The 12,124-nt window shown below is 39.2% G+C and overlaps 1 protein-coding gene across 3 annotated transcripts in view; it reads left to right on the forward strand.

Moving 5' to 3' along the window:
• The window catches only part of TRPC6 (transient receptor potential cation channel subfamily C member 6), a 101,563-nt gene that overhangs the window by 17,670 nt on the left and 71,769 nt on the right, over positions 1–12,124 (forward strand). The window lies entirely within an intron of this gene.

The following is a 12,124-nucleotide window of genomic DNA, read 5'->3' on the forward strand; positions in this document are numbered from 1 at the left end:
GTTGTTAAAATCCATATTTTTCTCCCATACTTATTTTCCTTACAGTTTCCTTCAGTTCATATCTCACCCATGACAGGTCAAGATCAATGAGAGGTACACAAAGGAAGATATCTTGAAAGATACTGTATTTTTAAAAAATAGAAACTGAATAATGTTTGCAGGTGAATAGCTCTGAATTTAGGAACCATACTTAGAAATGAATTCTCCTTATCACTCTTCTAGGACTGTTCAGTGTCATATCTGCAGTACTCTGAAAAATCAAACATCATCCGCACTAGTGATGTGCAGGTTGTATTGATTTCAGTTGCTTTTGATTAGTAGTCAGATTTTCGAGAAATGATAAGAGACTGAATACATCTCATGAGGGTAAAATCATTATTTGGTTTTTGGTTTCAGTCCCAAAGTAGACAAATAATGATTAAAACACAATTTATTCCCATGTGGAAGTACTAGTTCCATGCTGACTAAGGGGCGTGTGGAAGTTCTACCATGTTCAGGTTCACTGAGTCCTACACCATCAGCTTTAGGGATAAAGCAAACAATTGTGTTTCCCCTCATTCAATTCATTACTTTTAGATTTTCTTCCACTTTCTAATACCTTCATCGATACTTTAAGTGGAAATACTGGGATCACTGTAGCCAACATAATGTTACCTATTGTCATGGATGGAGACTAAAGCACTGCACACTTCACTCATAAGAGGAAGGCAGAAAGATACTTACTGATGTAAAAGAGATATAATATTGTAATTTGAACACAATGACAGTGACTTAACAAGATTTGAAATGGCCAGATATCCTTAACTATTTGCTACACAGAGGGTGGCGGGTGCATAATGAACCCAAGATCAAACCTTAGCGAAGCTAGTATAGCTTAAAACAATAAATCACTTATCAGTGATCTGTCAGCAAGACATCACCACGTGAATCCAAATGAATCTCTTTGCAGGTGTTAATTAACCTCTAGAGGTTTCCCAGCTCAAGGAGAGATTGTAGTGTGCAGCCAACTGCTTGCAAGAAGGACTTGCAAAGTGGTTCTTAGGCTGCTTTCTGTTTATGAGGTGAGTGACTCATAGTCACACAACTTAGTTTGGATCTGTTGAACTAGGTGTCATCAGTTCTCTGAGTACCCAGTTTGGGACAATATGATGATCATAGAATCACAGAATCATAGAATTAGCTAGGTTGGAAAAGACCTACAAGATCATCCAGTCCAACCATCCACCTACCACCAATAACCCCACTAAACCGAGTCTCTCAACACTATATCTAATTGTTTCTTGAACACCTCCAGGGACAAATGATTGTTAACTGTCTTCTGTGAAACCTGTATTGTTATCAGTCCCAGGGACAAGGTCTTCTGCACCTCATTGTATGCACTAGATCTCGGGCATATCAACCAGGCTGGGTGAGGGGACAAGGAGTGCACCACCACACCTGTCTGTAACTCATACTTTGCCATGTGATTTTGTTCTCTTGTCAGTTCTGTGCTGTAGAAGATGAGGATTATTATACCAAGTATCCTAACTTTTATGCATACTTTCCTTAAATTATGTCCAGTTTGGGAAAAGCAATGAAAAGATGCTAACAGCTGAAATTAATAGTTTTACAAAAATAAAATGAAACTGTCTTACTTATTTTGCTTACCTTTTGCAGCCTGTCTCTGACCCAGTAGCAAAGGAAGCAGCTAGGAAAAATGCTTTACTTCTCATGTTCTTCTTCTCATGGGCTTCTCTTATTAGAGCATTTTATGTCAGTCTTAGCATTCTTTTTGTAATTATCTCTAGCTTCTCTCTTGGAGACGATTTTTCTGTTTCTCTGACCTTTTTGCTGATATCTTACCCCATCACCTTGGACTACACAACTGTGTTAAAAGTAATGGTGAAAACTGGCTCTGACACATGCCAGAAGTAATTCACACCTTTAGGAGACAGGGAAAAGAAAAATGAGACAACGTTGTGAGGTAGGTCTGAATTCTGTGTCTGTGTTTAACCCTGTGCTCTGATCTTTCCATGCACTTGTTGAGCTGTGCAACAGTTGGGTTTAGACACATTTAAAAACTGGAGTGAGCTCATTAAACTGTACTCTGTGATGTATATTTGTTTTCCTTTCATTTATAAACATATATAAACTCGTATTTGTATACATACTCATAGACATTCCCATTTCCTTCCCTCCCCCTGCTCTGTGAATGGATGGTTGTAAGTGGAATTAAAGGGAATTACTCATTTTCATTAAACAACAAAGACAGTGAGAGCTCAGCAGACCTCTTGGCAACACCAGCCAGGACTCGGGTTATTCTGTCAAGGTAGTGTCATTTTCCTTCTTATCTGCTGGAGAGGTCTGGGGTGCAGACTGTGGCTACTTTTACATAGGTGTGGACTGTGGGAGCTGCTTCTCCCTCCCTGTCACATAATCTAATTGAGAAGAGTACCAGTTTTTGAGTGGTACAACGCTTGCAATGATACAGGTAAGTGCCATGCTCTAGCATCTGGAAAAAGATTGCAAATATAAGCAGAGCAGTTGAGTCAGAGTATGATGTTTTCAAACAGAACTAAATACACAAATATTTACTGCTTCAGCTTATGTCCACTGTCTGGAAAGGGAAGAAGACTTTCTGGCATTGCTAGCCAGGCAAGGGAAGGGATTGTCCTACTGCTCTGTGCTGTTGTGGCCTCACCTTGAGCACTGTGTGCAGGTTTGGGCCCACAATATAAGGACATAAAGCTATCAGAGAGCATCCAAAGGAGCGCTATGAAGATGCTGAAGAGTCTGCAGGACAAGGTGCATGAGGAGTGGCTCAGGTCCCTTGGTTTGTTCAGCCTAGAGGAGTGTGAGGGGAGACCTTCTGGTGGCCTGCAGCTCCTCACAGGGAGCAGAAAATAAACAGATGCTGAAGAGGTTGATGACTGAAGTATAAGGGGTGCAGCATGTGAAATTCTTAAGACAAATGTACTGAACATGGACCTGCAGTAATGAAGATGCAGTCCAGCAGAATGCTACAAAATCCAGTTTGACAAGAGCAACAGTATGTTTAATAACATACTGTTTAATATTAAAAACAGAGAGTGGCACAGTTGGCTATCTGTCTTGGCCATTTTCTGCAGTCTACCTCGTCACAGATGCTAGCCAGAGGAGACAGCAACCCCGGGCTGGGAAGCGGGCTGGCAGGGCTAGAGCAGCTTCTGCCTCTTTTTGGTACAGGAGCTCCCTTCAGACAAGATATGGCTTCATGTCTGATTTGGAAAATGTGAAATGGTTGTTAGTAATTTTAAAATATGAGAGGATTACAATATACTTATTTTTTAAAACATTGATCTGAGGTTTAAAACAGCTGTTCGATTCAGAAAACACTTGAGGAGGTGATTTAGTCTTAATTGTTTTAATGGAGCTAAATTGTATTCTTAAGTGAAAACCACAGAGCTCTTTTACCCAATATGAGCTTTAAATACAGATGAAGAAATGAAAAGAAACCATTCTGGTATTTTAATACTTTCATGCTTCTGCATGTACATCTTTTTTTTTCTTCTAGTTTCACATCTGAGTGATATTTTCATTGAAGAGTTTAAAGAAAAAAGATTTTAAATATATTAAAAAAACTGTGTTTTCATTTTCCTAGTCTGTATTTTACTTTATATTCCTGACCATGATTCTAGCATTGTGTGCTTTTAAATTATTTAATTAAACTGATATTTAATTGTACTTTTTCTTTTATGGTCTATTAAATAGGGAAGCAACAATTTTTTTGCAGCATTTATTTGAATATTTATCAGTCATGTATCTGAATTCATAATACTAATATGAGTTAGAAATTTCCAGACATAAACAATTAAGTTCCAGTATTTAACATCAGTGAACAGTATACCCATGAGTAGACAAAGTATATACATGCATATATGGAAATAACTTGTTAGTGTGTCTACATTTTATAAAGCATGTTTTAGTGCTTTAAAGCATTTATCAGCTTTTCAAATATAAGTAGGGGTTGCTAATGCGTATGAGTTAATTTGAATTAACAAGTTGATCTCTCAATTGAGATTGAAAGATGATTTGTTATAGCTGAGTGGTAGGACTTCATCTGCTAAGAGATTCTATAGACTGTGAGGTATTAGAATGTGAAATAATTTAACACCGATGCTTTATTAGAATCATAGAATCATAGAAACATCAAGATCACCATTTCCAGTCATCAACCTGCTCTCCCATGGCCTAACACTAAACCATGTCCCTTAGTTTGATGTCCATATATCTCTTAAGTACCTCCAAGGATGATGACTCCACCACTTCCCTGGACAGCGCCTTCTGATGCTTGATGACACTCTTCATGAAGAAATCTAAACCTCTCCTGGTGCAATTTGAGACTGTTTCCTTGCATCCTATCGCTTGACACCTGAGAAAAGAGACTGACGCCTTCATTGCTCCTTAGAGGTGTCCCCTCAGCCTCCTTTTCTCCAGACTAAACAAACCCAATTCCCTCAGTCGTTCCTCATAAGTGATGTTTTCTAGTCCTTTCACTAGCTTTGTTGCTTTTCTTTCATATGCTCAAGAACCTCAGTATCGTTGACTGTAGGCAAGTTGTGGAAGTGTCTGCTGCCAGAACTTCCTTGCATGTCTTCTGTAAGAATAGATGAATTCAGGAACACTAGTGTTGTAATTCTATAGCTTTCCTGATGTAACTCTGAAACGTGTGTTTTAGGTTATTGAGAAGTAAGTTTCAACTTAATCTAACTATGTAGCATCTCATAGGTTTATTTAGTGCAGGTGAGCTAATTTGAGTATTTGTGTACTTATGTAAGACTTTATTTTCTGATTATAAAACAGATATATTTTCTACATTTCTCCAGATATTTAATGATTATGTTCTCATGATGTTGGCTGAAAATCTGAATAAACTTCTGATTACCTGGGCTGCTTTTTTGTTCTTCTGGATTAAACTGCTTTTTTTTTTTTTTTTTTTTTTTTTTTTTCTTGTATGGATGTGGATTCTGAGGCATGCAATTTTTAATTTTGATTTGAGAATCTTAAATAATGTCCTCAATTCTTACTCTTGGCAGTGAGGTGTGGTGGAATCAGTATAGGTTAAGGGCTGACCTTCTGGAAAGGAGCTCTGCAGAGAAGGGCCTGGGTGTCCTGGTGGACAACATGTTGTCCATGAGCCAGCAGTGTGCCCTTGTGGCCAAAATGGCCAATGGTATCTTGGGGTGCATTTTAAAAAGCATGACCAGTGCGTCAAGGGAGGTGATTCTCCCCCTCTACTCTGCCCTGGCGAGGCCACATCTGGAGTACTGTGTCCAGTTCTGGGCTCCTCTGTTCGAGAAAGACAGGGAACTTCTAGAGACAGTCCAGCAGAGGGCCACAAAGTAGGTACTGGGCCTGGAACACCTCTCTTAAGAGGTAAGGCTGAGACGGCTGGGGCTGTTCAGCCTGAAGTAAAGAAGACTGAAGGGGGATCCCTTCAATGCTTCTAAGTATCAAAAGGGTGGGAGTCAAGTGGATGTGGCCTTGATCTTTTCAGCGGTATGCAGTCACAGGACAAGGGGCAATGGTCACAAACTGAAACACAGGAAGTTCCATACAAATGTGAGGAAGAACTTTACTGTGAGAGTGACAGAGTACTGGAACAATCTGCCCAGAGAAGTTGTGGAGTCTCCTTCTCTGGAGATACTCTAAACCTGACTGGATGCATTCCTGTATAACCTACTGCAGGGAACCTGGTTTAGCAGGGGGTTAGACTTGATGATCTCCAGAGGTCCCTTCCAACTCCTACGATCCTATGATTCTTTGATTTATAATTGAATTATATGCAAATCTACAAAAATAAAAATAAAAAAAAAATCTACCCCAGTGGTTTCTGATTCTGCTAATTATATTATCAGTGTGTGGTCTAGCTCATGTGCCCCTTCCCACATTGTACTTATAAATATTACTTAGATAACTGTATAGAAAGGAAGAGCACAGTTCAATGGTAGTGTAACACTCAAATGTATATGTTAGTCGTTTAATTTTATCTTTCAGGTATATTAAATGAAATATATGAACTTCCAGCTTCAAAGTTGGAAGGCTCTGTACTGCATTTTTGTGTGGATATTGAAACAACAAAGTGTCATGTAGGAGACTAAGAAGCAAGCTTGAACATCCTAAGTATGTTCAATACTTAATACATATATAAGTATGTTCAACCTTTGGATCTCTAAAGGAAACCTTATAATTATCCATATAATGTTGTCTTTTTATTGTAGAATCCTCATTAACTCCTTTTACTTTCAGCTAATTTTCAGTGATCTTATTTACACTTCCTCAGAGTTTCTTGAAATATATCTTGTTATAACTTGTATTATAAATTAACTTGTACTATAACTTGTATTATAACTTACTTGTATTATAACTATTTCCCTTTTCATTTATTGACAAGATTCTCAATTTCTCCAGTCAGGCAATTTGATCTGAAATACATAAAATTCACTTCCTGTTGCTTTTCAGTTATTTTGTGAACAAAAAATGGTAGGTGATTGAAATTAATTTATGAAATATAATTGAAAATGTATATATTTCAGTCTGATACATGCTGAGCAGAAGAGCTGTAAGTCTCTTAAAACGAAATTTCATCTACGTATAGGTGATTCAAAACATTATAAAAGTAATAGGAAAAATATTAGAATCATTTTTTTTTTCCAAGGCTAACAGAAGCTTTCCGTTTCTAAAAGCAATCTTTCATTTTCTATTTCAGGTTTTAATAAGTCTATCAAATAGGGATGATATTTCATATTTGATGAATGATAGATGTACTAACCATGTTTTAGCAAAAAATGTAGTGGAAGCGTACGCAAAGTTTTAAAAAAATTGTTGAAGGAAAAACTTAGACAAATTGAAATGCACTGCAGGCTAGTGCAAGACTGTATATGAATAAGAAGGACAACTGAGTTAATTTATCAGAATTCAATGAAGTATTTGTTATAATGCCGCACGACAAATTATTTGTTAAGTTGAAAAATATAGGTTTAATTGAATGAATTGGTTTAATGGAAGGCAATTGCCATCTGAGATTTTGTTACCAAGTGTCTAACATTTACAGGTTTTCTTGATGAAACTTTTTCTTGCCTAGTCCAAGGGAATAGTTACTCCTTTCCTTTCAGATGAAGTGGCTACGTGAAAATATTTTTGTACAACAAAAGTCTTCCCAAATTGGGAATAAACAATTTGGTTCCTTCAGTCTTTTCTCAAGAGCTCTTTTCTTGACCTGTAAATAATTTACTGCCACATTAGCCCGTGATTGTTTGGTCCTTTTGCAAAAAAAAAGTCCTTTGCAAGAAAATTTACCTCTCACAGTTCCTGCTTCTTACATTTCTATGTTTTCAAAACATACTGATTTGTTTATTTCCTTGGTGGAAATGTTAGGCTACCTCTACAGTGGTAAACAAAAAACAGTTCCTGGAAATCTTCCTTGGTGCTGGAATGCAGTAATCTGAATTATTACCTTGTTCATGGAGTCACCAATCATGGAACAACATGGGTTAAGAGGGACCTCCAGAGGTTGTTTAAGCCAAACCCATGCTCAGTTGCAAGTCTAACTAGAGCAAGTTGCTAATGGCGTTATTCAGATGAATCTCCCAGCAGTGGAGATTGCACAGATTCCCTGGCCAGCCTGTGGCACAATGAAGAATTCTTTATTTATATCAAATCTTAATTTTCCTCTGAGGCAACTTCTGCCTGTTGCATCGTGTCCTTTCAGTGTGCATTTCTGAGATGAATCTGGCTCAGTTATCTTCATTTCCTTCCAGTAGGCTGTTGCAGAAAGCAAGAAGACCTTCACCTCAAGCCTCCCTTCTCCAGACTGACCAAGCCCACTTTCAGTCTTTGCTTTCACCTCCTGTGCTTCTGTGCCCTTGAGCATCTGCAGTGTTTGCTGGTCTGGTCCCAAGACATACCTGTCTATTTGTCCTAAGGAGTCAAGAGTTGGATATAGCACTCCAAATGTGCTCAGTAGAGTCTCATCAGTGCCTAGCAGAGGGGAAGGGTCACTTTACTTGAACTGTTGGTAACATTCCTGTTGATACAGCGTGTACATGTTTGGTTGCCTTTGCCACAAATGTATATTGAAGACTTCTCTTCAGCTTGAGGATCTCTAGATCCTTTCACATAAGCTGCTTTCTATCCAACTTGCCCCCAGCCTGTTGCATGGGGTTAATCCATCCCAGATGCAAGACTTTACAATTGCCTTTGTCCATAATGTTCAGTTTGGCCCTTTTCTCCAGCCTACCTTCCAGTGTATCGAATACTCCCACTATTTTTGCATCATCTAGGGACATGCTAGATATGTTCTCTGTCTCATAGTCCATGTCATACATTAAACACTGTTGATGCCAGTATCATTCCCTGATGGTAACCAGCTGCAGGTAGACTGCGGTGCTTGTCGCTAACCTTTGCACCCAAAAGTCCTGTCAATTTTCTGCTCACTTTATCATGTCCACTGCCAAACTATATCATGGCAATTTATCTATGAGATTGTAAACCTTCCTAAAATTAATGTAATTGGCAGCTGTTGCTCTCCCTTCAGTGCAGTGAGCCCATTATCTTGTCACAGAATGCAATCAAATTGATCAGCATGATTGCCCATAGTAAATTGATGCTGACTATTGCCAGTCACTTTGTCCTTTATGTACTGGAAAAGTCTTCCAGGAGGATTGCTAACTTCCCCAGGAACTGAGGTTGGGTTCACTGGCCTACAGTTCCGCGTATCCTACTTCTGGGGAAGCCCTACTTTGAAAATGAGTATGACATGTGCCTCATTCTTGTCATCAAGAATCAGGAACCTTTCATAGTTTCCAAAATGTTTCAAAGATAGTAGAGGTCAACCTTGTGATGGTATTGGCAAGCTCTCTCATGAACTTTGGATGTATCTGATCAGTTTGACTTGTATATCTGATTGACTTAAATATTGCCCAGCTTAATCTTGTAATGTAGATAATGCTTCACTCTCCCAGACTGATAGCTAGCTGTGGGATCTGAGGGGCTTGATGACAAATGTTACTGGTAAAGGTGGAGGCAAAGAAAGTGCTGAGTACCTCACTTATTTATGTCCTTGGTCACTAGTTTCCCCACTCATTGAGTAACAGACCTTTGTGCTCCATTTTGCCACCACTGTGTTTGTGAAATCCTTTCCTATTGCCTTTCACATCCTTTGATCCTTTGCTAATTTCAAATTTGCCTGAACTTCGGTTTGCTGGACACCATCCCTGAGTGGTTGAGTAATGTCTTTGTATTGCACTCAAATAATCTCTTCTTCCACTATTCCTTTGCTTCCTTTTTGCACCTGTGGTCAGCCAGGACTTTGTTGTTCATCCATGCCTTCCTTTTGCCATGCTTGCCTAACTTTCTGCACAACACAGAGGACTGCTTTCATACTGTTGAAGAGGGTAAACTGAAGATCAGCCATCTTTCCTTGACTTATTTGTCCTTCTACAGGATCCTGCCAAGCAAGTCTTTGAACAAGCTCACCTTTGCTCTAATCATGCTGTTTGCCTTCCTTTCTTCTTGCAGGGTATTAAGCTGCATAACCTCACAGTCCCTGAAGACTAGGCCGTTGCTGACTTTTGTATCTTCAACTGATTCTTTGCTTGTGAGTAACAAGTTGGAAAGTTCCCTGGCATGCTTTTTCCCTAAGTCATCTACAGTCTTCCAAGCAATTCCCCTCACAGTTTGGGAATTAAGTGTTGCTGGATATGTTCCCAGCAATTGGTTTTCATGCACCCATTGTTCTCAGCAATGAGAGGGTTTACTGGAATTGAGTATAGTGTCTGTGGCTGTGGGCCCCTAGGTGCCAGTAGGCACTAGTGACCTGAAGCATGCCAGGGCATTTTTACTAGTTGTAGGCATAGCTGTGGAGCAGTCTCACAGGCCTGTAATGCAAACTGTTGCCTAAAACTGTGAAATACGCTGTACCAGTTAGTGCCAATGGAAAGGGCTCATCTCTTTGTTCTGAAAAAAAAAAAAACCACCAAACTTTTTTTTAGCTCCAAAAAGGGGAGTGAAACAGCACAAAAGATAGAGGCATTTGTTTATCTGCATATCTGCATGTTCCCCCAGATAGCCCTCACCTCGGAAAGTTGTAAATATAGAGTCCATTGCTAGGAACAGACAAGTGGTCTGTCTGATCCCTCAGTACCTCACTTTCTGCACTGGTTTTCCTTGCTCCAAAAGTTTTCCATTGAGCCTCAGTTTGCTCAGTGCTGATTCCAGAAGAAAAGCCTGAAGAAGTGGCAGACACTCCTTGATTGTGTGTAAAGTGGTCATTGAATACTTCCAAAGTCCTGCTTCCTAGGTCATGGTGTTCAATCTATGCCTTCCTGCCTCCATTTGGTTTTATAAGAAAGAAACTCTTGTATGCAGTTTGGGAGGAGTCATTAATCTCCTGAGTTTACTCAATGCTGAATTTGGACTTAGACTTAATAAATACATCTCTTCTGACAGTTTCATTTAGCTGTGTATTATAGCCACAGCACGACCATTGAAAAAAATTGTCTCTGACAGTACAGTGAAAGGGAGTGCATTTATAGTTGTACGATAGAAGTGTAAATACGTTCTTGAATCCAATAAAATCAAAGTGTGTCACGGCAATGAAAAAGAGAAATTGGCCTGAGAAACGCTGAGGAATTTAGTGTATGATAGTATTTTACTGAAAGGTTATTCGTAGTGTTCAATGTAGAATTTCTGTGTTTTTTTTTGTTTTGTTTTTTACTATTTGCAGAATCTCTAATAGACATTATACTTCTGTTAACTCCTCTACATAATACTTCTTAAAAAGTACAAAGTACCCTTCAATATGTTTCTTAGAAGGATTTTTGCATGTCACAAACAACTTATTTTATTACTGTTATGTGTGGTATGGTTATTCCCTGTGTTAAAAACAAGTAGAACTGAAAATATTCTGATAGGGGATGTCAAGACAGGTCACAGCTAGCATCTGCAAATTTTAACAGAAATAAGACTCATCAGTCTAAAGTTAGTTGATCCTAGATGAATACAGATGAATCTTTAGAAGACCCTTGAGGGCACCAAATTAAGCCAACTAAAACACAAAAGATACCCAGATGATTTAATCTGAAAAGTAGAGGGTTTATGGCTATTACTATAACCAGAGCACTTTTACAGAGAAAGTCATCAGCCTCCCAAATCAATGAGTTCCAATGTCACTACCAAAATTCAGACCAGTAACAGAAGTATAAAACATGGAAAACACAGAACTTAAATTGAAGCCTTTTCTGAAGAAAATAGGTGAAGAGAAATTTAAAAAATAACACAATAATTTGTAATAACTAATAAAAGCTATAGAGAAGATAAGCAGTAATTTATAGAAGCACAGGGCATCATGTTGTACCTGCAATGCAAGATGATATTCTTCTTGCTCTCCTTTCAGAATGGTATCAAAGATAAAGAAGATGATCTCAATGATGAGGCTCATACCTGGCTTTCAGAGTATCATGGAGTGGCTTGGGTTGGAAGGGACCTCAAAGATCATCATGTTCCAGTTCCCTCTGCCACAGGCAGGGTTGCCAGCAGCTAGATCAAGTACTCGATCAGGTTGCCCAGGACCCCATCCAGCCTGGCCATAAACACTTCCAGGGACGGGGCATCCACAGCCACGTTGGACAACCTGTTCCAGCGCCTCACCACTCTCTCCGTGAAAAACTTCCACCTGAAATCTAATCTAAATCTCCCCTCCTTTAGTTTAAAACCATTCCTCATTGTCCTATCACTATCTATCTGTGTAAAAAGTTGATTTCCCTCATGTTTATAAACTTATTTTAAGTATTGGAAGGTCACAATGAGATTTCCTCTCAGCCTTCTCTTTTCCAGGCTGAATAAGCCCAGTTCTTTCAGCCTGTCTTCATAGGAGGGGTGCTCCAGCCCTTTAATCATCTTCACGGTCCTGCTCTGAACCATCTCCAACAGCTCCACATCTTTCCTGAGTTGGCCCCAGACTTGGACACAGTACTCTGGATGGGGCCTCATGAGGGCAGAGTAGAAGGGGACAATCACCTCTGTCCCCCTGCTGGCCACCCCTCTTCTGGTGGAACCCAGGACACCGTTGGCCATCTGGACTGCAAGCACACACTGCAGGTTCATC

Source organism: Numida meleagris, chromosome 1 (genome assembly GCF_002078875.1).
Source record: "Numida meleagris isolate 19003 breed g44 Domestic line chromosome 1, NumMel1.0, whole genome shotgun sequence".
Classification (NCBI taxonomy): domain Eukaryota; kingdom Metazoa; phylum Chordata; class Aves; order Galliformes; family Numididae; genus Numida; species Numida meleagris.